This window comes from Branchiostoma belcheri, unplaced genomic scaffold, assembly GCF_001625305.1.
Source record: "Branchiostoma belcheri isolate BF01 breed outbred unplaced genomic scaffold, Haploidv18h27 scaffold37, whole genome shotgun sequence".
Lineage (NCBI taxonomy): Eukaryota > Metazoa > Chordata > Leptocardii > Amphioxiformes > Branchiostomatidae > Branchiostoma > Branchiostoma belcheri.
Genome location: NW_017803987.1, coordinates 55,398 through 61,073, shown reverse-complemented (window position 1 = coordinate 61,073; position 5,676 = coordinate 55,398).

The following is a 5,676-nucleotide window of genomic DNA, read 5'->3' as shown; positions in this document are numbered from 1 at the left end:
TCTTCCACCATGTAAACTCCCTCCCTCCGGCTTGAAGACGAACTTGTCTTCAATTTCCAATAATGAATATTCCTCCAAAGATTAGATAAATTGTACGGTCAGTATTACAAATGCTCTGATATGATATGATATGATATGATATGATATAGAAATAGACTTAATCATGTAATTTACACAAAGTTACTTTTAATCACTAAATCATACATTTTGATTTTGTAGCCCTTTCAAAAAAAATTATGCATCTAACCAGGGAATTAATTTCTTCATGTTTATTTAGTGCTATTTCGCTGCTTTATGGTCCAGCTTTGCAACTTCGGGCTAGATTTACTAAAAAGAAAAAGAAAATCTCAGCATATTGTCCCATGCAAACTTTATGCTGGTTCTAGTACTTCTATCTAGTTCGACCTACCCAGAGGGGGTGTCGACAAAGCCAGTAAGAGCTGATTGAAACGTCGCCTGGCAACACCAAACAAAGGGCGCACCTCCCGTATCGGACCAGCACTGAAGTCAGGTGTGCAAAACAAACCCCCGTCTTCAAGTGTTTGGATTTAATTTCCTTTTGTTAAGGCTTGTAGTTTTTCTGATTAACTAGATTGCTCCACCGTAAATAAGATTACGTCGACAGGATAAGGATTCGTCCGCCCATGCTTTCTTATATTACTAGTTACTACTAAGAAAAAGTTCATCCTATCTGGTACACAGTACGATACATTCCATATAAATTATTGTCATGTCCAACTACCATATTTGCTTACGTAGGCCAATTTCTGTACACTTTATTCCATAAGCGAGACCATATCATCAATACATGAACATATTGTAACCCATATACTGTATAGATAGTAGTTTGTAGTAAGTAATGTAAAGATAGTTTAATTTTGTAGTATTGTTGTCTTACTGCCACACATTGTACCATGTACGATTGTCGAGCAATAAAGTTCATTCATATAATCTTGTTTCTGCATGTCCTTAAATCTTAACTTTTATTCAATTTTCGATCGAACAGTCGAATTCATATTGATCGTTGAAGCGCTAGTGGGATTGATATACTGTTATTGACTACTGGTGATGCAAAAACATGGACTTATATATGAACATTGCCCTGCTACTTTCTAGAAAAATATGTACCAAAATCCAAGCAGAGGTTTGGGTTTTGACGTATTTTTTTGACGTGTTTCAGGCTTTTTATTGGGCTTTCTTTTTTGCACTTGCATGGCTGGCACAAAAAAAGGTACCAGTACACTGAGAAAAGAAAACCCGTTAAAAAATCCTATTAACACACAAAAAATAAGCCAGAGCCCATGTCTGGAGAGTACTTTTTGAAAAGTTTAGAGAATTTCTTTCAAATGAAAGTTCCGGTTGGGACACGAAGAGACTACTAGAATTATGAACAGAAATTTCGTGCTTTTTGCACACCACGTATATATATACGCTAAATATAAATGCACAGTATACTGTAGTCCATGTAGTTTATGTAACTAAAGCGTCATTTTAAAGAAGAAAGGCTGGGAATTGGAGAGAATATTCTGCCAAAGACAGGGAGTGTCTTAACCGTTACAAGACGTTTAATATTTTTTTTAAGTAAGGCCATGTTAATTTGATTATATGGATGACATCCTCTGGGAACCCCAAAACTGATGCGAGCGTGCGAATTAAAAAAAAAAGTTTGGCAAAAAAGTTGCTTTCATTATGAAATCTACGTGTTTATGAAGGTTGAACAAATGAGTATGGTATGGCGAATTATTTACTCTTCAAATTCATTTCTTTACATTTTCGTCGTGTTCTCTTGATTTTAGCATTCTACAACATTGGTACCGTTTTCCAATATTTTTTTTTGCAAGTTACGGTATATATTTGCTCATTTTGCAACTGTTTTGTACGATTTATAGTATGGTTGAAACCTTTTTTTTTTTTTGGAAACGGCCGAAAGTTCATGCGCGCGTGGATGTCATCCATATAATCAAATCAACATGGCCTAAAGATGCCGGAAAAATAGCACAGTACTAGTACACTACTCTCTCGCTTGTATACTGAAGGGTCTTGTTGCAGTATAAACCAATGTTGCTAGGTGGCGCTGTGAGACCGTATATGTTGCAACATGCAAATTGTAGTGACTTTTCTCGCACGTTGCTTTGAGTTATGGGTTCATTAACGTTTCATTTACAAGAATAAAAAAAGTAGCAAACGCACAAACAGACGGCATCAGACCAGTTAAAATATTCTGTTTTATTGCACAACCTACTGCTCTCAGTTGTTTGGAGTCCAGTTATGGAACTCTGTTCATGCGAGTGTACTAGCTAAATGTCGTGTTGCATACAATAATTGCTTTCGTATTCTCTTTAAGTTTCCAAGAGGTTGTAGTGCTCAATGTTTGTACATCTCTCGACCGATACTTACGATGCTAGACGCAGGAAATTGTGTTATTCCTTCATTAATAGACTTTACGCCACCAAGAATAGTATAATATGCTGTTTATTGAGGTCTGATCGGTCAACGCCACCCGGCTATATGATAATAGTGAATGAATAATAGATAACGTTAGCAATCATATTATCCTTTAATATTCCATGCTATGTTGCTCCGTCATTTTACCGCTTGTCTGTACAAAACATGGCGACATTATTTGTGTTTCCTCAGGAGTTATGATGATGCTGCATCTTTGTAACTGGGTCCACGTCTACGGCATGGTTCCTTCCACCAGGGACAAAACCAACCTGAGGTATTACTACAGTGAGCAGACCAAGGTGACGCGCGGAGGTCACTCCTACGATACGATCAGGAGCGGCAGTACATTCGGACATTGTCACTCACCTCTGATCAGGACATGGACGATACAGGTACAGCGCTGTTACCAGGACTTGCCATGGTTTACTGTAATGGAACTGAAGAAAACTAGAAGGGTAAATTTTGCAACGCCTGAAGGAGAGGAAAGAGGCCGCTGTGTGTCATATAAAGCACATGCCATAATTGCATTTTTGTTGGAATTAGAGAAAATGACGTACCTTCTATCGTTCCACCTTCTACCGAAGACTCTCCTACTCGCACGGTCGCATGCATTACCGAGTTGGAGAGTCTTCGGTAGAAGGTGGAACGATAGAAAGTACGTCATTTTCTCTAATTCCAACAAAAATTCAATTATGGCATGTGCTTTGTACTAGATAAATAATTCAAAACAATAGTTGACCAGTTTGTCGATATAATTTGTTGGAAATATTACATCGAGGAAGGGGGGGGGGTGGTCTTACGTCATATCCCTGCATATCCGTGACCGTTACTAGGCATTATGGGAAGTGTGAAATTGGTGATATCAGCACCAAGGACAGATACCAGCCTGGCTAATCTCCGAGCAGATGTTGGGAGACAAAGTCGTTTCAGTTTTCAGCTGTCTTTTTTGGTAGACCATTTCACCGAAATTTTCGATATGTCATTTTAAGGATGAAAACATTGTAGAATTGTTTTCCATTTCCAGCATGTTAACTTCATTTTCGTTGCAATAGAAAAAGTTATTTGACATGCATATGCGATGTATATCTGTATAATCAAAATGTGATGTTGTCTCAGTTTTACATTGTTAAACTTTATTTGTAGGGTCACTAGTTCGTCCAAAATCTTGAAAAAAAAGAGAACCCTTGATATATACCTACATGTTCTGGCCCTAATATTTTCCAGACTGTAATAAGAAATACAACATAATTTTTTCTTGACTTAAGCTACTTTATCTATAATAAGAAACACAAAATCTTAGCATGAAAGTTCATCTGAGTTGGTAAAGTACATACAGAAAATTAAACTCCGACTCAAAATGAAAATAACTCACCAGAAATTTCGACTGAATCGCTCAGTTTTCATCATATCAGCTTTATGACCCAAGTGCTGTGGACACGTGACTTTATATATTTATGTAATATAAATTTTAGAGAACATTTCATTGTGTAGTTGCTAATGATCCCTCTACCCGCTAATGACCCCTTTTTGTTTGCTCATCTGAGTGACTGACAAAGGCGACAGCCTTGTCCAAACATTTGTTTTCAGTTTCCTTCAATTATTTTGCCACTGCCACCTGGCGTCTTGTCTTGATACTGCAACTTGTGCAAAAGGACTTGAAAATAGAATCCTATATTAATACACATCATTTTCTATTCCCTTACTTTCTATGCCCTCACAGATAACACAGTAGACCTTTGATTACATTCATAATGACCGAATATTGTGGAAAAGTATAATAAGAATCAAAATGTGTCTGAAATGCTCAGTAACCAAAGAATCACCTTCAAATATCTTTTCGGAGAAATGGACTAATTATATCAGCCATTTTACTTGCCTGTATTGGTATATTGGTGTTATTTTGCAATGAACCTGAACTAATGCTGCATACAAGGTTCTTCAGTGCTGTTCTTTTTGTTTGTTTGTTAACAGTTATCCTCGAAAGTAAAACATTTACTGTAATATAATAGCTTTAAAGTATTCACAAAAAGATGGTAAATTTCAGTTACTTCTTCAGCTAAATTTCAGTGATTTCTGCAAAGCATTTGCTGTAGATTATATCCAAGTGTCCTTATTAGCTGCTAAAGCCGCCGTGTTTACCATTCAATTCTCGTAAGTCATATATCAGTATCATATCTCGACTTCTAAACGTTTGTAACATTAACTTTTCAATTGCATCTCTCTTTATTGATTCTGAGTAACAACAAACATAAAGCATCTCTAATATTTACTTACTGTTTTCAATTCCAATTTCCTAGGAATTATCACAGAATGAAACATGCTCTTGATGAATATATAAACAGGACATGGCATTGGTTTGTTAAATATATCTGCATATCAAAGTTTTGTGAAATGTAACCATATCGTGAACAACAAACTAGACGTTTTGTAAATAGACTGTGTAGGGAACATATATCTTTTTCTCTATATCTCTCTATATATCTATATCTTTAAATATCTATATCTAGATAGATAGATAGATAGATTGATTGATCGATTGATTGACTGACTGAATAACTCCTGATATTGCGTGTACATTTTTTTAACGTTTTTATGCTGTAACTAAAAGATCTTAGTCTTACGAGCAGTAATATACTTCCCTGCAAACAAGTATTCTTAACCAAAGGATTCAGAATTATGTGCAATATTATATGTCTTTGTGAGCGTTTTTAAAACAGATTGTCTGTAAATTGACTGCAATTCAGGGATATTTTTACTGCGATAGCTCAATAAAGATATCTTGAATCTGAATCTTGATTGATTGATAGGTAAAAGGGGGTTGTTATCAAATTTTTGTCAACAGTACTGTTTCCTGGTTATAGGTTTGTTTCGTTGTAAGACTAATAAATCATAGTCATCCTGATGTTCATTTGGTTACTGGCTCCTCGCTGGCAGTTCCTCGTGTTCAGAACTTGAACTCAAAGGTCTTGACAGAAAAGAAAAGTAACCGTTATTTAGAACTGTGGTTAAACAGAGTAAATGTAATAGACTGAACAACTAGGTTACTTTTTTATAAATAAATAAAAGAAACAATAATAGTGCCACTTCTTGACCATGTAGTGCAAAATCATAATGATATAACCTACCTGGAAACAGCCTTCATCTTCGTCGTGATCAGGAGAAACTGGTTTCATCACCGATGGGCGAGGGATCTTTAACTGTTGTGGATAAAGAAATTCAAAAACACAGCAA